The sequence below is a fragment of the Megachile rotundata genome, chromosome 8 (assembly GCF_050947335.1).
Source record: "Megachile rotundata isolate GNS110a chromosome 8, iyMegRotu1, whole genome shotgun sequence".
Classification (NCBI taxonomy): Eukaryota; Metazoa; Arthropoda; class Insecta; order Hymenoptera; family Megachilidae; genus Megachile; species Megachile rotundata.
The window spans coordinates 13,623,426-13,646,296 of record NC_134990.1 but is presented as its reverse complement, the minus strand read 5'-3'; the positions used below and the strand labels follow the sequence as shown (position 1 = coordinate 13,646,296).

Here is a 22,871-nt window from a genome sequence, read left to right as displayed (position 1 = left end):
TCACATGTCTAAATTGTCACATCCCCAAATTTCCAGGTCCTCAAATTTCTGCAAGCCTAAATTGTCACATTTGCAAATACTGATATTCTCAAATTTTCACATCCCCTAATTTCCACATTCACAAATTCTCACATGTCTAAATTGTCTCATCCCCAAATTTCTAGGTCCTCAAATTTCTGCAACCCTAAATTGTCACATTTGCAAATACTGTTATTCTCAAATTTTCACATCCCCTAATTCAAGTGCTAATCCAATTTTTGATCATTTTTATTTTAATTAGTTCAGACGAAGCATCAAGATAACTAAAAGTTCTGAGACTGCATAGACTGCAAAATTAATACGCGACTTACCCTAAGTTATTCTTAATTATTCATAGTTCGAATAACGCACCGCTGCGATCGCGTTCGAAAGTGTTTTCGTCGAATCCGCGTTTGGTACGAAATTTCAAGGGAAATCAGAAGGATCCGGCGAATCAAAATATTCGCAAAGTTCAAATTTATTCATCGGTCGGCTAGTTTGAAATTTGCATTTCATGGTTTGTTTCTTGAACGCCGCACGACTCGTTATTATCGTTTAAAAGCATATTACAGCGAGCATTCTCGGGATCTGAATTTAACCGGATGACGAAGATGTTGGTGATCGTTTTACAATGCGATGTGATTGCGATCTTGTCCTCGAACCTCCTTTCTCATCCGTTTTATCGTTCTTCTATAACTTCCATTTTCACCTCGTGCTTCTCTATTTTCCCATATCAATTCTGCTGTCGGACGGATGGGAACGATACTGATTTACGGAATACAACAGAATACGATTATCGTGTAAATTAACTCTTTGCACTCGAATGACTTATTATTCAGTTTAATACAATTATTTCAAATAAATATTTTTTTATTCTATAATGTTATACATGTTATGAACATGATAAAACAAACATTAGTAACAATTAATAATAGAGAAATAGTTATTTTAAATGAATTCAGAAACCTTTGTAAATAAAAAGTTTTAAAATTGATATTTGACTACAAGAAAATTATTGAAAATATTAAATTATTAAAAAATGTTGAATTTGTAGCATTCAATCGGAAATTCATCAGGTATCATTGTTATAAAACAGTGTAGAGTAAAATTGTAGAAAAATATAAATAATTTTATATAATAGTATTTGACTTTCATTTATTTTAAATTTAATGGAACAGTGATTTCATAATTAATCGGGGGCTTTGGCAGGTATTACGGTTATCAGTTATATTGTGACTGTAACAACAATAAATTTAATAATAAATAGCGGTAGTATTAATATTACATCAAGTAACAATGATATTAACAGTGAATGATGTTGCAGTGATAATACTGTATTAAACGATTGTGTTGTAAGTAAACAATGTAAATAATTAATAAACGGTAATAGTAAACATTAATGACTGCAATAGTATTAATAACAGTAAATAAAATAGCAGTAGTATTAATAATACGTTCGATAAGTAAAATTGTTAGAAAATTCGTTTGAAAAACGCGCCGCGGAGCTGCGCAGTCGCGTTGCGCGGTAAAATTGAATTTGCCATCAATCGTAATTCAAGAGTTTTATAAAAAATGTTAGAAGGACAATATTAGAATACTTTCGCTGGAATCTGACGCGTTTGTGTGCAGTTAATATTAATGACGGACAGCAACAATAATATTAACAGTAAATGAGATTGCAATAATAATAATTCAATAATGATACTGATGGTGGATAATCGTAATATTCAGGGTATGAAATATCAGTTATATTAACAACGTTAATGGGGAACAAACAGCCAGTAATTTTAACAATAAATAGGAGCGAATAAATAAAGTTGTGAAACATTCGAATGACACGCAGCTACTTAACGCGGGAAAATTTAAAAATAAATTTGCTGCAAATTCAGTCATGTCGCAAAACAAGCTAAAAGGAACTGTTAAAAGGAATATTACAATACTTTCACTAGAATTTATTACGTTAGCGTGCAGTTAATATTATTAGTAAATGAAATTGCAATAATATTAATAATCCATAAAGTATTAATACTGTGTGTAGATAAAATCGCAGTAATATTAACTGTATGAGCAATGATATTAATAACATCAGTAACAAACAAAGTCGCAATAATTCTAATAATAAATAAACAAAATTTGAACAATAAATTTTACCAGCAAAATAAAATAAAATGATATTAATAACATCAAGAAAATAAAGTTGCAGTAATTTTAACAATAAATAAACAAATTTTACTAGCAAGTAAAATAACATTCCATAAAAAAAGTGTTGTAGAAATCGGTTCGAAATCCGCGCCTTCGTGACGCGGTAAAATTGAAAAGCAAATTTGCCGCCAATTCCAATTCGGCCGGTCACGTCGCTAAACAAAAAGTGTTAAAAACACAATGGTGGGCGCGATAGGCAATCGAAGGATCCAACGATTCGCCGGCTAATGAATCAATCTCGAATGAACGGCATTCGATCGAACCCCCCCGTGATTTTCAATTCCCCATTACTTATCCCCGGAACAATTACCAGGCTCGCCTGTTTTACGCTCGTCCGTATTCCGTTCTCGTTTCGACTCGTGCTTCCATTTTTCCGCCGCCTTTTTTTGCGGAAGCAGTGCAACAACGGTTTGCGTCGTGTCTCCGTGTCGGTACCGACTGAATTATTAAAACTACTCCGTCGGATTTTCAAGTAGTTCGACAACGGCGGAAAGTTAGAATGATCGCAATCACGTCGGCTCGTAAAGTGATCGGGGTACCCGGCTGAATTCCCGATCCCCTCTCGACTCTTCCGGTAATTCGATTATCGAATTACGAAGGTGTTCACGCGTGTTGCCGAAAAAAATTAGACGACGGAAAGGATCGGACTCGTGGAAAATTCACGAGCGACGTCGGACCCTTCCTTCGTCTTCGCAAATTACGTCTTGTCACGGTCTTACGTTGAATAAAACACGCGCGGATGATACTCGAGTCGTCTATAATTGAACAGCCCCCGGCGAAATAGTTGATTGTCGGAGAAAAACTGTTGTCGGGGATTCGGGCCAACGGATTTGAAAATGAATACTGCATCGCGAGGGACGAACCCGCAATCTGGCGAGAAATACCGGCTTTCGGTGTTGTGCTGCCTTTTATTTATAGAGATATTTCATTTCCAACCGGCTTTTAACCTGTGTGCTGGCATCCTGATGTCGTGCTGCATCTTGCGAACGTGGATTATTGCGCTTCGGACGTGACGACGCTCCTCTCCTAATGGGGATTAAGTCCAAATGCGTGCTAGAGTGCCGTCGCGCATGTGACATTTTTTTATCGCTTCAGTTACTATTTTTGTCACTATACATGAACTTTATTGTTGCATAACGTGTGAACGATATTTTGGTATTTGGGTTTCGAAGTTTGAACACACGTGGAATTACAAATTCACAAATTTCTGTATTTCTGAATTTTTAATTTTTCTAATTTTCAATTCGTCGGTTATACAATTCTTCATATTCGTCAAGTTCCGTATTTATAAATAATTTCCCAATTTTCTAGATTCGTTCACCGGTTATCAAATTCTACAATTTTCGACATTTTTAATTTCCGAATTTTCTCTGATGCGTCACGGGAGCGTCGGGGGTATGCCTAGTGCGTCATGAGTGCGTCATGGTCGTCACAAGTGAGGTACGTATGTGTCTGGTGCGTCACATGTGCGTCGCTGATGCGTCACGAGCGTCATGGATGGGTCATGGGTATGTCCGGTGCGTCATATTCATCACTGGTGCGTCACGAGTGTCTGGTGCGTCACGGGTGCCTCACTAATGCACCATGTGCGTCACGAGTGCGTCACTAATGCTCCACGTGCGTCGCGGTTGCGTCACGGGTATGCCTGTTGCGTCATAAGTGCGTCATATGTGTCTGGTGCGTCGTGGGTGCGTCGTGGGTGCGTCATGGGTATCGCTGGTGCGTCATGAGCGCGTCATATTCATCACTCGTGCGTCACGGGTGCGTCAGTGTCTTTGGTGCGTCACGAGTGCGTCACTAATGCATCATGTGCGTCACGGGTGCGTCATGAGTGCATCATGTTCTTCACTGATGCGTCACGAGTGCGTCGTGTGCGTCACGGGTGCGTCATGTTCATCGCTGGTGCGTCACGAGTGCGTCATATTCATCACTGGTGCGTCATGAGTGTCTGGCGCGTCACGGGTGCGTCACGGGTATGCCTGGTGCGTCATGTTCATCATTGAAGCGTCATGAGTGCGTCACTGGTGCGTCACTAATGCGTCATAAGTGCGTCAGGCTCAAAATATCATGAGGGTATAAGTTACAAAATACTTAATTACCAAACTTGAAAATTTTCAATTGCACTACCATAAAAGTCTGAAAATATCAAGCACCTAAATTCCAAAATTTCTAAATTTTCAACTCACCAAGTTCCTAAGTTCAAAAATTGAAACCCTACAAACTATCTTCTTCAAAACATCTCGAATTTAAAGAGTACGCAAGATGTAGTTACGCCAATATTTCATGCAGGCTGATCAAAAAACATAGTTCCGCGAAACACGTAAAACGTTCCTCGGGTATAATCTTCATGCTTTACTGCGCGTTGCACGGTACAAAAAGCTCGAATTACATTCGAGAAAACCATCTCGCGAGCAACGAAAAGCTGTCCGAAAGTATTTTCCGCTTCATTCTAACGTGATCGGTGAAAAAGTTGAAACAAGGAAACTTATCGACGCTAAAGGTGAATCTCGATCGCTAAAATATTCGTCAAATCAGAAATTTGAAATTCCATTTCAACTTGTAACGAGCTTGCACTTTTTGACTCCGTACTTCGGAATTTTTTTCGCGCGAAGAAAGTTCCGATTCCCTGAAGGTTTTCGTGTAACCGCGGTTTCCGTGGCGGCAACCCGTAGAAACATAGGAGAAAATTCGTTTGGCGTTATTTATTCAATTACAAGGAAGAGCTGGTCCCGTGCTATCCTCGGGTAAAATCGTGTTATTCCCGTGAAGAAAATTGTTTCGCTACTCGGCAAACTTTTCTATCTACGTAATGTCGCGATCGTGTAAATAAAGCTGTGTACACGACGCTTTTTTTATTGTCCTCTCGAGTTTATTGAATTCGCGGGGGTTCATCGTTCGCGATACGTCACGGAATCAAGCTTTCGACGTTCCGTCGTCAGAGAAATTCTAATGTTACATCGATTTATCGCCGGACAGTTACGAGTGGATGAAAAAGTTTTATTGCGATCACGTCAGCTCGTAAAACGATAGATTGGCATTACCCGCCTAATCCGCTAATTCCGAAGATTTGCTCGCGGCGATGGCTCGTGAATTTCAAGATATCGGGCCGCCTTTTTTTGCGCGAATTAAATTCACGAATCACTGTTCGGGTCTCCTCTTCTCGCTGCTTTTTTTATACAGCATTAACGTGTCGGGAAGACTGGAACGGTCGAATGACCTGATTCCGCGCTTAAGATGATTAACTTTTGGTTCACGTACGGAGAAACGCGTTCTGCAGATCGTTCTACGAATATAGATTGGATTTTAATAACTCTCTTCTCTGTGCTGATAACTCGCTGCTTTACAAACGAATGGCTTCCATTCATTTCCGACCTAGTAATTAATTAGTCGATAAAGACAGTTCGGTAACAGTGAAATTTCATTTTAATGATTCTCATCTCCCTTCTCTTTGTCTGCTCAAATTCATTCATACTTTTATATGCGGTGCTGCTGTCGACTGCATTTCTTACTGGTTATATGGATACTATAGAATATTTGTCTTTCGTTGACGATTGCAGATGTATAATAGTAGTATTATTGACGTTGATGGTTAGAAAAGTGGATTCAGAATTGTCAGTGGTTAGGAAAGTAGAGACAGTGGTTAGTTATTGGGTGCGTAGGTGGTCAGACAAGTGGATTGGAAGCATCTGTGGGGAGGCAAGTAGATTAGGAAACATAAGTGGTCAGACAAGTAGATTAGGGACCATAGGTGGTCTGACGAGTACATTGGGGATATAGGTAGATAGACAAGTAGATTGTGGACTGTAGGTGGTCAGACAAGTAGATAAAGTTGTAGGAAGTCAGACAAGAAGATGTAGTTACACGTAGTAAGACAGGTAGATAGTGGTAGGTAGTCAGACAAGTAGAGAGTGGACCATAGGTGGTCAAACAAGTAGATAGTGAACCCTAGGTGGTCAGACAAGTGGATAGTGGAACATATTTAGTCAGACAAGTAGATAGTGAACCATAAGTGGTAAGACAAGTAGATAGTGAACCATAGGTGGTAAGACAAGTAGATAGTGAGCCATAGATGGTCAGACAAGTAGATAGTGAGCCATAGGTGGTCAGACAAGTAGATAGTGAAACATATTTAGTCAGACAAGTAGATAGTGGACCATAGGTAGTCACACGACTACATATGGTTACAGATAGTTAGACAAGTAGTACATGGCAAGTAATCAGACAAGTAGTATGTGCTAGATGGTCAGACAAGTAGATAATGGACTATAAGTCAGACAAGTAGACCGTAGACTATCACACATATACATGAAGTACTACAGATGTTCAGACAAGTAGATTCAGAACCATAAGCAATCAGCCATATACATTGGCGTATCTCTACGGTCAGACAAGTAGATTGGACCATAGGTAGTCAGACCAGTGAATTAGAGAGCCACTATTGCTCACACAAGTGGATTGACAATCACACATGGCCAGAACGTAACGAGACGTCAGTCTGGTATATTAAGAGCTATACGTGAACAGACAAGTGGATTGCGTATCATTAATGTTCGGACAACATTACCGTACGTGATCAGACAAGTAGATTCGTCAGTTTAGGCAAGATTACCAATGGTAGACCACTGAGTAGCTGATTAAATAAATATAGTACAGTTATCATTGGTGGTCTATTGACAATAATTTAGACAAATGTCTAATAATAACTAATAACAAAACTAATTTAATAATAAGAAACTAATAATAACTGTATTTGCGATTCTTGATCAAGTTCAGTGTGCCTCGTAAATAATTTAAAAGTTATCGATCAACAGACCGCAGGTAAATGTAAATGAGTATCGGAAACGTTAATGAATCTCAAAGTAAAGCATAGCTAATGGGTAATCTGCAGCGCGTAATCCACAGAAGTGGAATAAGATGAATAAATGATTGTATTAATGGTACGCGATGAGCGATGAATATGTCAGACAAGTGAATGGGGAAGCACGGATGATCAGACAAGATTCATCGTTGAATTACAGTTATTGATACATATAAAACGAGGATCGTGATCAGATTAATGGAATGGTAATGCGAGGTGATCAGGCCGGGCAGATTATGCATCGTTCGAGGAGCGCGGAACGGAGACAGTAGTTTTAAACAGGGTATCGTGTTTGATACGGGTTGTTAAAGGGGATTAAAGTCTGGTGGCACCGTTAATTGCAGGAAAGTTCCCGGCGAAAAGGCGACAAGTCCCGCGAAAAAAAGTCCTGTGGAACTTTTCGGCGCGGCCGCTGACAGCGTTTCATCATGAGCTTTCTTAATTTAAATCGTAAAGTTTACGACGCTACTGGCAACGAGCGGGCAACTTCCTTCAGGGAAAATTGAACATGCATCCGATGCAATTAACTCGCCGGTGGTTAAGAATAACCAACGTTTTCAGAAAACGGGCATTGCGTTCTATAGGTTAAAACCGACGAAAGTTTCTGCGAACGAACTTTCGGCTAATTTCAAGGTTGTTCCTGGGAAATTGGATTTATTATCGCCGAAAGTTTGCCGACTAATGGCATTTTAAAACCGACGATAAACGCATTCTCGCGGGGATTCCCTTCGTTTGCGAAACGTTTCTGTGACATTTCTTTTGAAGGATTTAAGGATTTTCAGATATGGGATGTGAAGATTCAGAATGTGATCTGAGATATGGAGATCTGGGGACATTGTTGGGAATATAGGGATATAGGAGTGCAAGAATATAGTTCCAAGGGTTTAGAGATATAGAGATCTAGGGATATTTTTATTTATACGGGAATTTACGAATATTGGTGTCTAGGGATTTTGGAATTCACGAGTATTACAATAGAGGGATTTGGGGATTTACGAGTATTAGAACCTAGGGAATTTTTGATCCACGAGTAATGGAATTTAGCGATTTTTTGATCCGCAAGTAGTGGAATCTAGGGATTTTTGAATCAGGGAGTATTGAAATCTAGGGATTTGGGAATCTAGGGATTTTTGGATCCACGAGTATTGAAATCTAGAGATTTCCGAATCTAGGGATTTTTTGATCCACGAGTATTGATATCTAGGGATTTTTGAATCCGACAGTATTGAAATCTAGGGATTTGAGAATCTCGGGATTTTTGCATTCATATGTTTTGAAATCTAGGGATTTGGGAATCTCGGGATTTTTGCATTCATATGTTTTGAAATCTAGGGATTTGGGAATCTCGGAATTTTTGCACTCGTAAGTTTTGAAATCTAGGGATTTTTGAATCCGAGAGTATTGAAATCTAGGCCTTTGGGAATCTAGGGATTTTTAGATCCACAAGTATCGAAATCCAGGAATTGGGAATCTAGGGATTTTTGAATCCGAGAATATTGAAATCTAGGAATTTTTTTATTTATGGGTATTGAAATCTAGGCATTTTTTGTCCCAGAAGTATTGAAATCTCAAGATTTAGGGATCTAGGGATTTTTGGATCTATAAATATTGAAATCTAGGGATTTGTGTATCCACAAATATTGAAATCTAGAAATTTGAGAACCGAGTGTTGAAATCTAGGGATTTGAAGATTTATGTGTTCAAGAACTTAGGGATTTCGAAATCTATGAATATCAGAATCTAGGGAATTCAGGTTTTACAATTATTTAAATCTATGTATTTAGAGAGCTACAAATTTGATCCTACAGACTTAAGCCTAGGAACATTTCGGTACTCAAATATTTCATGTGGTGCTTTTCCATAGCTCTGAGCTCTAAAATAAAAAGTACCATAGTTCCCTAGTTCAAAAACACCATATACTCCATAAATGTTAAAAATAAAGTTTAAGAATTGCTCCATGAGGAAATAGGGAATATAAGAATAGTTAAAAAGGTATTTAGTAGAATATAATTCCGTATTAATAAACGAGTAAATTAGAGATTCGGTATTTTCGTAATACCGGGCAAGATCGAGTGTATTAACGAAGTGTCTCCCTGTCAAGATTCCGCAGCGGCGGCAGCTGCGTATCTAATGAAATTACCGCGAGATTATTCGAATTAATCGATTTAAGGAACGAATGGAACAATTCGACATACAATTTACCTTTGGAAGGTGGATCGAGAGCGGAGCAGGCAGCCGAGAAGCGAGCGGTGGAGAGGTGGTCCTCTAATAAAATTACCTCCTCTTAATCGCAGTTTATCCAGGAGCAAAAGCGGAAGGGCTCCGAGACCCTTCGACGTTCGCCTCCGCCTTTGAATAAGTTAAAGGGGGACGTTTCGAAGGTTCTCATCCTCGTGGCAACTGGCTTCTCTCTATGCGCGAACATCCCCGACCAACTCCACGTTTTCCTTCCCGCCGCAGTTCACTTCCACTGTAAACATTTGCACAACTTTCGCCTCGCTTCGCGTTGCTCGAGCACGTTTATAGTTCAGCTGCGAAAGAGCCCGCGTAATTGTTTACCCTACACTTACGAAGAATTTACACTGCCACTCCCGGACCGAACCGTTGAACACGTCCCGGCCCCGCGATCCACGGATCCATTAATTTCGCGGGATTAATGATAATCGCTGGCTCGAATGACAGCGCGCGGGGCCCTGATACAACCGATTTACATTTCCTTCGTCTACACGGTCCACGCAACGCGTTAATGTACAAATGATAGTCGATGTTCGGACGCGATCGTCGAACTCGCGGTCACGCCATTTCGAGTACTGCGGCGTGCACGAGGACACGAACGACAGATTTTCACTGGGAAATTACGGTGGAGGTGTGATAGTTTCTGGGGTTTTTGTTGGAGTACGTTTTTGAGGTGTGAGATGTGATATTTTCGATATTTTGTGGATTTGGGCAGATGAGAATTTGGGAATTTAGGGATTTGGGGATTTTTTGGATTTTGGCGGTTCTGGTCATTTTTTTTGGATTTTGGGGATTTAGTGTATTTTGGGTATTTTGGGGTTTTGGAGGATTTTAGGGATATTAGGGATATTAGAGGTTTTGGGTTTTTGGGGGGATTTTAAGGATTTGGGGATTTTTTGGATTTTACGGGTTTTGGGGATTTTAGGAATTTTATGAATTTTGGGGACTTTGGTGATTTTTTGGATTTTTTGGGGGTTTAGGGATTTTAGGGATTTTGTAGAATTTACGTACTTTGGAGGATTTAGGATTTTGGGGGTTTTAGTGATTTGAGGAATTTTTATGGATTTGGTAATTTTGGGGATTATTTGGAATTTAGAGATTTTGGTGGATTTAGGATTTTGGGCATTTTAGTGATTTTTATGAATTTGGTAATTTTGGGGATTGTTTGGATTTTAATGATTTTGGGGATTTTGTTGATTTTTGATGATTTTAGGAATTTGGTAATTTAGGAATGTACTAGAATTTGCAAATCTACATCTTTGAAAATTCAAAAATTATAAAATACAAAAATAAATAAACATGAAAATATAAAAATTTGATAAACTTGAATAAAAATAAAAATTCCCTTTAAAGAAATAAAAAAAAAGGAAAAAACGAAGAAGTAGTATGTTGCTAAAAGAGATGTTATAGAAGACTTTTCTATGATATAACCGATGATTCGTGAGAGAACAACGGTTCGATCCGAAAAACAACTCGTCAATGAAAATATCATCGTATCCCTCGACTAGATAATTCACTTTTTCGAGAACAATACACGATGCACGATGTACCAGTTGCAGACGACAAAAACACACGTGAAATCGTCTCTCACAATGCGTATGGTAATTCACTTATTGTTTCACCGAGTGAGACGCTAATGAATCATACAAGTGTAATTCGAGTGATTCAATTCTGTCGAGTTGCTGCGATTCGTACTGTCACTGCTTTGTCTTTCTCTATCGCTGTCTATCTTTATACTGTTCCCCGTTCGTGTTCGTCTTATTGCATTATTTTTCTCAACTGCAGTTCGAGAGAATGATTTATGGCGATGGCGAAGCATGGCTACTGCAGAATGCTTCTGATTCTGTTTTTATTGGAGTGAATACTTAATGTTTAAAGGACGTGCTGTTATGTTGGTAATTTGCTTTTTAGTTATTTTTATTTATTAGATTATTAAGTGTACAGATTTTTTATTTGTAAATTTTGATGTGTTTTCATTTTCAAGTAGTCTAGATTTCAAGTTTTTAGGTTTTCAAGTTTGAAAGTTCTCAAAATTTCAGGTTTTCAAGTTATCAAGTTTTTAGGTTTTCAATTTTTCAATTTTTCAATTTCTCAATTTTTCAATTTTTCAATTTTTCAATTTTTCACTTTCTCAATTTTTTAATTTTTCAATTCTTCAATTCTTCAATTCTTCAATTTTTCAATTTCTCAATTTTTCAATTCGTAATTTTCTAAATTCCCACCTTCCTAAATTCCCAATTTCTTAAATTCCCATCTTCCTAAATCCCCACCTTCCTAAATCCCCAACTTCCTAAATTCCCACCTTCCTAAATCCCACCTATTTAAATCCCCAACTTCCAAATTCCCACCTCCCAATATCCCCACCTTCTTAAATCCCTAGTTTCCTAAATCCCCACCTTCGTAAATCCTTATCGTCCTAAATCCCCACCTTCTTAAATCCCTAGTTTCCTAAATCCCCACCTTCTTAAATCCCTATCTTCCTAAATTCCCACCTCCCAATATCCCACCTTCCTAAATCCCTCAACCCCTTTTCAACCCCCAAACCTCCATATTCCCAAACCTGCAAATCTCCAAATTACAAAAATCCCCAAATCCCAATTTCACCTATCCCCATATCCTCCCGCCCGATTACTCCTCACACTCACTCTAAAAAATTTCCCTGCAAGATCTCCGCAATCGCACCCCGTTCTCTCGCAAAGCACGAAACTTTCAACCGGCAAAAACGCGAAAGTTTTCTCGCACCTGGTCAAACGAAACTTCCTAAAGGTAGCTCTCGTTGCTTCCCGGTTTAATTAAATATATCCCCGTTATAAACATTCATTAATTACGACGTTTGTGTTTTCTTTGTACGTTCGTAACCTTTTCAACGAGTTTTCGCGAATTTGCTTGTTGCGTTCACCTTTTTATCTTCGCGATTTTTATTCACGGCCACCGACTTGTATCGTTGTTGCAGAATTTTTGTAACAAGCAAACTTCACCGTACCCTCGCCCCCTCGCAACCCCCGGTGCCTTTTTTTTCACCGCGGATTTATTCGCCGCGTTGTTCTTGAATTAGGCCGTTCCGCGAACAAATCTGGAAGAACTGGGGCGAGGCCGTACGACAATTTTATTTGTGCTCGGTCAGTTTGCGAGAGGTGTGGCCTTTTTTCTGTATACATAACCTAAACTTCCTACCCGTTATCACGCTCGGTTTTTTAATTAAATTAAAAGTTAATTGGAGCTACAGTCCATTTTTATTTCGCTGATGGTCAACTTACGGACAATATTACTTTTTCTCGATTTTTGCCTTTGATGTTCGATTGATTTGCGCGATTGCATTTCGCTCGTTTAGATTTTCAAGTTTATTGAGAAATTAGGTTTGTTGGGGAAGTGGTTCGGTTTACAAAATGATGGGTCAGTTCACAAAATGTTTCAATTCATCAAATGGTTTAGTTCACAAAATGGTAGCTTTGTCATAAAATATTTTGACGTATCCACTATTTTGACAAGTTTGACACACGTGACGCAGCGTGACGCACTTCAGCTGTGATCAATTTTATTTAAATTTTCAATTTTCTATACTTTAATTTGTAGTTCAATTTGCATAGTCAACTATTGGATACCAAATTGACATAAAATTTGGATCTTTTTGTCTTATTAGTCTCTCGTTAGTTCTGACGCACATGGTGCGTCATATGCAAGGGGTGCAAAATTGTTAAAAGAAAATTTTTAAATTCAGTCATTTTAACAACTAAACTTATTGCTCACTACAGAATACCAAATTGACATAAAATTTCAACTTTTTTTGTGTTAACAGTCTCTCCATACTTCTGACGCACCAGGTGCGTCATATGTAAGGGATGAAAATTATTAAAAAAAATAAAAAAAATCAGTCATCTTAGCAACTAAATTTATTATTCACTATGGGATCCCAATTTGACATAAATTTTCAAATTTTTTGTTTTAACAGTCTCCATACTTCTGACGCACCAGGTGCGTCATATGCAAGGAGTGAAATTTCTTAAAAAAAATTTAAAAATTCAGTCATTTTAACAATTAAATTTATTACTAATTTAATTTATTACGTACTACGATTATTTATCACTAGCAAACAATTCACTTTATTTCAGTATCACGAAATTATTTTAACATCCTTCTCCAATAAAATCATTCAAACTCGAGTCTGTAACAAAATCATTTACAGTTCAGTTTGCGATAAAACCGGTTAAATTTCAGTCTCGAATAAAATCATTTGAAGTCCAGTCTGCGATAAAGTCATTTAAATTTCGGTCTTCAGTGAAATCATTTAAATTTCAATCGATAATAAAATTGTTTAAACTTCAGACATTCATAAAATCGTTTAAATTTCAGTGTTTAATAAAATCATTTAAATTTCAGACATTAATAAAATCGTTTAAATTTCAGTGTTTAATGAAATCATACAAATTTATGTATCTAATAAAATTATTTGAAGTACAGTCTTTAATAAAATCATTTTAATTTTAGTGTCTAGTAAAATTTGTCTCCCGTAAAATTAAGTAAAATTCAGTATTTAATAAAATCATTTAAACTTCAGGCATTAATTTCAATGATTAATAAAATCATATAAATTTCTTTAATAAAATTATTCTGTCTTTAATAAAATCATTGAAATACCATTCTTCGATAAAATCATTGGAACGTCGGTGTCTAATAATTTCCAAGCAACACGTGATATTTGATACAAATTTTCTTTGAGAGGTTCATTTTCATAGCATCAAAGAAGATAATAACAATCGAATTCCCCGATATCGAAATTGGTATTTTCAACGGCAGGTGTGTTGGACAATGCGCAAGAGAAATTACGTGTAGAAGGAAAAACGGAAAACGGTTCAGTGACCATTCGTTACCGAAAATGTTAACAAAGCCGAAATGCTGGTCAGGCGTGCGGCTAATTATTCGATTGAGAGAAATTAGGGTCGGGGATTCAGCGAGGATGCAGCTCGTGTTCCCGATTGCAATTATTAGGACAAAGAAGGACGTGATTATTAACGAAGACGAAACAAGCAAGTTAGCTTGGTACAAGCATACAAATTCGACGAAATAACCGAGTTTGCTATCAGGATTCCAGCTCACGAACGGTTGTCTTCTTTTACTCCTAGAAACAGTCGACCACTTGGATAGTAAAGTAATGGAAGCGGGGACGAACAAAAATAATCGAGGATTTTATTTTTCTGTTAGATAATCGTTCGAGCAATTTGGAAATTTGGGAAATTTGGGGATTGAAAATTTTAGAATTTGGGGTATTTGGGGAATTTGGAGATTGAGAAGTTTTCGATTTGGGGAATTTTTGAATTTTGGTATTGGGGGAAATTGGAATTTCGGAAAATTTTGCAATTTGGGAAAATTGGAATTTGGAGAATTTTACAATTTGGAAAAATTAGATTTTGAAGAAATTGAAATTTGGAAATTTTGGTATTCGGGTAAATTGGAATCTAGGGAATTTTGGGATCTGGGAAATTTTGAAATTTAGGGAATCTTGGTATTGGGGGAAATTGAAATTTCGGAAAATTTTGCAATTTGGGAAAATTGGAATTTGGAGAATTTTACAATTTGGAAAAATTAGAATTCGAGGAAATTTGAATTTGGAAATTTTGGTATTCGGGTAAATTGGAATCTAGGGAATTTTGGGATCTGGGAAATTTTGAAATTTAGGGAATCTTGGTATTGGGGGAAATTGGAATTTCGGAAAATTTTGCAATTTGGGAAAATTGGAATTTGGAGAATTTTACAATTTGGAAAAATTAGAATTTGGAAATTTTGGTATTCGGGTAAATTGGAATCTAGGGAATTTTGGTATTGGGGGAAATTGAAATTTCGGAAAATTTTGCAATTTGGGAGAATTGGAATTTGGAGAATTTTACTATTTGGAAAAATTAGAATTTGAAGAAATTGAAATTTGGAAATTTTGGTATTCGGGTAAATTGGAATCTAGGGAATTTTGGGATCTGGGAAATTTTGAAATTTAGGGAATCTTGGTATTGGGGGAAATTGGAATTTCGGAAAATTTTGCAATTTGGGAAAATTGGAATTTGGAGAATTTTACAATTTGGAAAAATTAGAATTTGAAGAAATTGAAATTTGGAAATTTTGGTATTCGGGTAAATTGGAATCTAGGGAATTTTGGTATTGGGGGAAATTGAAATTTCGGAAAATTTTGCAATTTGGGAAAATTGGAATTTGGAGAATTTTACTATTTGGAAAAATTAGAATTTGAAGAAATTGAAATTTGGAAATTTTGGTATTCGGGTAAATTGGAATCTAGGGAATTTTGGGATCTGGGAAATTTTGAAATTTAGGGAATCTTGGTATTGGGGGAAATTGGAATTTCGGAAAATTTTGCAATTTGGGAAAATTGGAATTTGGAGAATTTTACAATTTGGAAAAATTAGAATTTGGAAATTTTGGTATTCGGGTAAATTGGAATCTAGGGAATTTTGGGATCTGGGAAATTTTGAAATTTAGGGAATCTTGGTATTCGGGTAAATTGGAATCTAGGGAATTTTTGGATCTGGGAAATTTCGGAATCTAGGAAATTTTTTAATTTGGGCAAATTCGGAATCTAGTAAATGTTTGAATCTGGGGAATTTTTGAATCTAGGGAATTTCTGAATCTGGGGAATTTGGCTATTGAGAATTATGAAATTTTGAGAATTTTGAGAATTTTGGAATTTAGGAAATTTTGCAATTTGTTAATTGGTAATTTGGTAATTGGAAATTTTGAATTTTTGTGAATTTTGGAATCTAAGGAATTTTGGAATTTAGTGAAATTGGAATTCGACAGCTTTGAAATTCAGCAATTTTGAAATTGAAGATTTTCCTAAATTTTCATCCCATCAAAATATCAAATTAAAAATTTCCAATTTCCAATTACAAACATTTTTAATATTCTTTTATCAAACTGTAACCTTCACTAAGATGAATTATTTATTTTAACAATTTTATTTCAATTAAAATATCAGCGTTCATTAACCCTCCATAAATCAAGTGTTAACACCTCAGTAATAATTAAACCCAGAGCAGCTGAAAATAACGCCAGCGAACAAGAGTTAATTTTAAATAATAAAGACCAATAAAGAGTTAACTCTCTAACAACTCTCGAATATATTTATTCCCGATCGAAATAGTAAAAGAATCGCGTCTAAGAACAAAAGCCTCGATCAGTGTATGGGTTAACGATGCATTAACGAAGTAAATGGCGCACAAAGGGTTAATATTCGAAATTTCATGCGTCCGATGGGTGAAGCTTTCTCGACCGATTGTATCTAAGCATAATGAGCTACTACAATTGCCTTCTCCCGAGTAAAACGGTAATCCAGCGTCGCTTTGAATACGCTCGTTACGAATCTATATAGTCGGCCCTCTTAAACACGGAATTTGGTAGCAATTGTACGATACGCGATTTCGAAGTCACTGCCGGATTGTGGCCGACAATGCCCGGCCACCAGAAATATCGTCAATTCACCCCTGGCTGGCTTTTGAGAATTCGAAACTCGATCTACACCGGCATTACGCGTTACGCTATCGTCCTTTCGACCTATCACACTCGCTCGATAGCTGACCACTTTTTAAAAATGCTTCGTCGAATTTCTGGTATAATCGCTTTTTTCGGAAATTTAGGGTAGTTTTCCCTCTGGTAGGCTGTGTAAATTATAGTCATCTTCAATATTTTACTACTGCTTTAGAATTTGAATTTTATATTTGATAGTGAAGTTCAAGCTTCGAGTTTGCTTAAATTTCATAAATTTTTTCAATTTGGGGAATTTCGAAAATTTGGAGATTGAAACTTTTAGGGCTTGGGGAATTTTGCAATTTGGGGAATTATGGAATTTGGAGAAATTGGAATTGTGGAATTTTGGTATTTGGGGAAGTTAGAATTTTGGGATCTAGGGAATTTTTGAATCTGGGGAATTTTGGGATCCGAAGAATTTTGGAATTTGGGGAAATTGGAATTGTGGAATTTTTATATTTGGGGAAATTGGAATTTTGGAATTTGGAGAATTTGGAATTTGAGGAAATTGGAATTTTTGTATTTGGGGAAATTGGAATTTTGGGATCCGGAGAATTTTGGAATTTGGAGAAATTGGAATTTAAGGAAATTAGGATTTTGGTATTTGGGGAAATTGGAATTTTGGAATCTGGGGAATTTTGGAATTTGAGGAAATTGAAATTTTTGTATTTGGGGAAATTGGAATTTTGGAATCTAGGGAATTTTGGGATCCAGAGAATTTTGGAATTTGGAGAAATTGGAATTTAGGGAATTTGGAATTTTGGTATTTGGGGAAATTGGAATTTTGGAATCTGGGGAATTTTGGAATTTGGAGAATTTGGAATTTGAGGAAATTGAAATTTTTGTATTTGGGGAAATTGGAATTTTGGAATCTAGGGAATTTTGGGATCCAGAGAATTTTGGAATTTGGAAAAATTGGAATTTAGGGAAATTGGAATTTTGGTATTTGGGGAAATAGGAATTTTGGAATCTAGAGAATTTTTGAATCTGAGAAGTTTTGGAATTCGGGGATTTTTGAAATGTGCGGAATTTTAAAAAACTGAAGTTTCATATTTAAAAATAAATTTCAAGTTACAAATTTTAATAAATCTTAGTGGTTTGCATTGCAACAATTAAAAACTTCATCAGATAATAAAACTTGTTGACTACAACCTCCTCAATTTATTAACACCTTCAATAATATTTAAACATGTATTCATGTTTAGGCAAGGATTTTTAAAAATGTTCAAACTTGAATATTAACAAATGTTCAAACTTGAAGAAAAATTAAGGGTAGTTAACCCCTTTGGTCTCTATAAAATCATAATCAATATCACTGACTATTAGAATTTAATATCCATCCACTTTCTGATCCCCATCTAATTTCTTTCAATCGTTCACGTTCCACGCGATTTTACCTCGCAACGCGATAGAAACATTAAATTGAATCTACCCAATCTCCAACTATCTTTCTAGTAATTGTACATCGTCCTCTCTAACGTTCGCCTCGTTCGTTCCTACAATTCAGCTATAATGCATGATGCTGTACAAGAGATATCTACTAGACATTGCAAGTTCTTTCATTTCTTCAAATGGTCGCTTTCATTGGAAGTACTTTTATCTCATACTGCAATTATTCTGCGCAACATGCACCGTAAGCATAATGTTTAGTCTTGGAATTCAGAAAGTGGATAGATTGTTGAAGTTACAAATTGTTTGGTTTATGGGGTAGTTTATTTATTTATGGTACTAAATTTTTATGGGCCAAATGTCTACATTTTCAAGTACCTACACTTCGAAATCTCTACAAAACATAATAGCTATGTAACTTAACCAGTATAACCTAATGTCTGTATCCACAAATTGATATGTTCTCGATCTTCATATGATTACATCTCCACATATGTATATTGCCTAATACATATCTGTATCCCCAAATTGCTATATTCACAATTTTCTATATCCCAAATCCTCACATTCTCAAATTTCCACATTCGTAAATTTTTACAGGTCCAAATTCTCACATGTCCAAATTTCTACATATCCACATACTCTCATGTCCAAATTCTGACATCCCCAAATTCCTGATCCCAAACTCTTACATCTTCTAGTCTCTACATTGCTAAATCCCTACATCTCCGAATCCTCACATTCTCAAATCCTCACATGTCCAAATACTTACATATCCAAATACTCACATCTCCAAATTCTCACATGTCCAAATCCTCGCATGTCCAAATTCTCACATGTCCAAATACTCACATGTCCTAATACTCACATGTCCAAATACTCACATCTCCAAATTCTCACATGTCCAGATCCTCACATGTCCAAATACTCACATGTCCAAATTCTCACATGTCCAAATACTCACATCTCCAAATTCTCACATGTCCAGATCCTCACATGTCCAAATACTCACATGTCCAAATTCTCACATGTCCAAATACTCACATCCCAAAATCCTCACATGTTCAAATCCTCACATCCCCAAATCCTCATATTCTCAAATTCTTACATCCCCATATCATCACATGTCCAAATCCTCACACGTCCAAATACTCACATCTCCAAATTCTCACATGTCCAGATCCTCACATGTCCAAATTCTCACATCTCCAAATCCTCACATGTCCTAATACTCACATCCTCAAATCCTCACATGTCCAAATCCTCACATCCCCAAATCCTCACATCCCCAAATCCTCACATGTCCAAATACTCACATCCTCAAATCCTCACATGTCCAAATCCTCACATCCCCAAATCCTCACGTCCCCAAATCCTCACATCCCCAAATTCTCACATTCCCAAATCCTCACATGTCCAAATACTCACATGTCCAAATACTCACATCTTCAAATCCTCACATGTCCAAATCCTCATATCCCCAAATCCTCACATCCCCAAATCCTCACATACCCAAATACTCACATTCCCAAATCTCCACATCCCCAAATACCTACATAACCCAATATCCATTCTCTCAAATTGCTATCTTTCCATATGTCTGTACCCCAAATTCCCACATCCCAAAATACCGAATCCCACATCTACGTCTCCAAATTCATAAACTCCCACCTTCTTAAATCATACCTCACCTGAACCCACTGCAAAATGTCCAAATCCTCAAAAGTCCCTAAAACTCATGAACCACCTCTCACAAAGAAGTGTCCACAATCTATTACACAACTTCTATAAAAGTGAAAATTAGTTTCGCATTCGACACGCAAGAACCGGAAAATAAGGAGAGGATCTCCAGCAGCTTTCGACGGGAAATAACTGAAACGTGCGTTCAAACGAGAAGTGAACGGTTTGGAACAGCCAGAGAGGAAATTAACGAGATTCCGAAAGTTTGCGCAACAGTCGACGATTTCAGGTAACGATACCTGAAATTATACAGCGGCGACCAACCGCTGCCCACTCTTTGTTTCACTTCCTACATAAATTATGGATAATCTTCTTAGTTTCATGCCTCCCTCGGGGAACTTCCGCTTCCGATGATCGCGGCAGAGATTAACTTTGAATTCGAGAAACACCGCGGCGCCGTCGTCTTCTCGCTACGGTCAGATCTTTAACTTCTTTCCTTTTTCGTTATTCCGGGCTCATTTTCATGCTATTTTCGAAACGAATCCAAGACTTAATCTGGGCCGTTTCATATTCAATTCGAACACCCGTCGTTACCTCGTCAAATTGAATAACTTTACTTCTATAACTGCTGCGTCTCTGAATATCGTTCTGGACGACGATTTGGACGATGGTTTGGACGACGATTATGCAGGTCTGATGGTCGGATGCTGGTGATTGGTCGGACTGTATGTGGAGAGTGTAGGGACATGGGGATATGGGGATGTAAGGATATAGGGACCACGAGAAGTGGAAATGAAGGAGTATAGGAACCTGGGGATCTGATGATATGGGGATGTGGAGAACTGAGAGTATAGGAACCTGGGGATTTGAGGATATAGGGACCTAGAGGTGTGGAGATGTCAGAGTATAGCAACTTGAGGATATGGGGATGTGGAGATCTCAGAGTATAGGAACCTGGGGATCTGAGGATATGGGGACGTGGAGATCTCACAGAATAGAAATCTGGGGATTTGAGAACATAGGAACCTAGAGATGTGGAGATGAAGGAATATAGGAACCTGAGAATATGGGAATGTGGAGACCTCAGAGTATAGGAACCTGGGGATCTGAGGATATGGGGACGTAGAGATTTCAGAGAATAGAAACCTGGGAATTTGAGAACATAGGAACCTAAAGATGTGGAGATGTCAGAATATAGGAACTTGAGAATATGGGAATGTGGAGACCTCAGACTATAGGAACCTGGGGATCTGAGGATATGGGGACGTGGAGATCTCAAAGAATAGAAACCTAGGGATTTGAGGATATAGGGACCTAGAGATGTGGAGATGAAGGAATATAGGAACCTGAGGATATTGGAATGTGGAGATCTGATCATATGGTAATTTGGGAATATAGGAATTTGGGACCTGGAAATTTGGGAATGTGACAATTTAGATATGTGAGAATTTGGAAATGTGACAATTTCTGAATGTGACAATTTAGGCATGTGATAGTTTGGGAATCTGAGAATTTCTGAATGTGACAATTTGGGAATTTTAGAATTCTGGGATGTGACAATTTGGGAATCTGAGAATTTCTAAATTTGACAATTTAGGAATTTTAGAATTCTGGGATGTGACAATTTAGGAATCTGAGAATTTCTGAATGTGACAATTTGGGAATTTTAGAATTCTGCGATGTGACAATTTAGGAATTTGAGAATTTCTAAATGTGACAATTTGGAAATTTTAGAATTCTGGGATGTGACAATTTGGGAATCTGAGAATTTCTAAATGTGACAATTTGGAAATTTTAGAATTCTGGGATGTGACAATTTGGGAATCTGAGAATTTCTGAATGTGACAATTTGGGAATTTTAGAATTCTGCGATGTGACAATTTGGGAATTTGAGAATTTCTAAATGTGACAATTTGGAAATCGAAGAATTTCTAAATGTGACAATTTGGGAATTTTAGAATTCAGGGATGTGACAATTAGGGAATATGAGAATTAGAGAATGTGAAGATTTGAGAATGTATGTATTTTTAAATGTGATAATTTAAGGTTACAGAAACCTGGAAATGTGGGAATCTGAAGATATAGGAACCTTGAGATGTGAGATGTCAGAATATAGGAGCCATAAAACTTCTAATTCTTTACGTAACACGTAATGTAACTAGTAATGTAACAACGTAACTAGAAGTGTATGAAGTCGTAGAAATGTGTACATGAGAGGTGAATTTGAAGCAGGAAAGCAACGAGTGCAAGATAAGAGCTATCATTTCCGCATATTGATTCGCATTTGCGACCAGCTATCTGCTCCTTTATTATATCTCTTTCCGTTAGTGTGCGACGAGCCTAATGTCTTGATAGCACTTTGGAATTGATGTGCAACCAGCTGTGGTGTTATTACCGATATAAAGTTAATTCAAGTACCGCGAGATTCGGGTGAAAGGCACTGAAAATATTTCGTTGCAAGAATTTTCCAGTTATCGTAAAATTTTACTCTTTTATGTAATATTAAATACGTGCTACAATTGGTGAAATTCTGTGAGGATGAACAGACCTTTTTTAGTTTAGTAATTTTATTTAGTTTTTGTTCTTTTTTTGGTGGATGTCATGTCTTTTTAAAATTGTTTAAATCATGAAATCGTTAACAATTTATATACAATTGTATCGTGTATTATTTTATTAATAATATATTAACGTTATACATGTATTAAATATAATTATACATGTATTTATTATTATGTATTAATATTATATTTATTAGTATGTATTAATGTTCTTCAAAGTTCATTTCACCTTCAGATTTTGTTAATTATTAAGCTACGTATAGATGGTAATCGACGTGTTAATTACAGAATGTCAAACATATTTCAGCGTAGAAGTTTCAATTTACTGCTTTAAGTATTCATCAAGAAAATTTCAATTAGCACCATCGGTTTACACGAGAGCTACCTTCTTTCCTGTTTTGATC

The 22,871-nt window shown here is 36.9% G+C and overlaps 1 protein-coding gene across 8 annotated transcripts in view; it reads left to right on the top strand.

Annotated features, from left to right (window-relative positions):
• The window catches only part of LOC100881697 (uncharacterized), a 497,276-nt gene that overhangs the window by 301,404 nt on the left and 173,001 nt on the right, over positions 1-22,871 (top strand). Inside the window, exon 1 of one of the 8 annotated variants that reach the window (XM_076535025.1) lies at positions 20,086-20,198. The exons of the other annotated variants lie outside the window; for them this stretch is intronic. The gene's annotated coding sequence lies outside the window, so the exon portion shown is untranslated. Of the gene's footprint in view, positions 1-20,085; positions 20,199-22,871 lie in introns of those variants that run through there. 8 annotated transcript variants of the gene reach the window in all.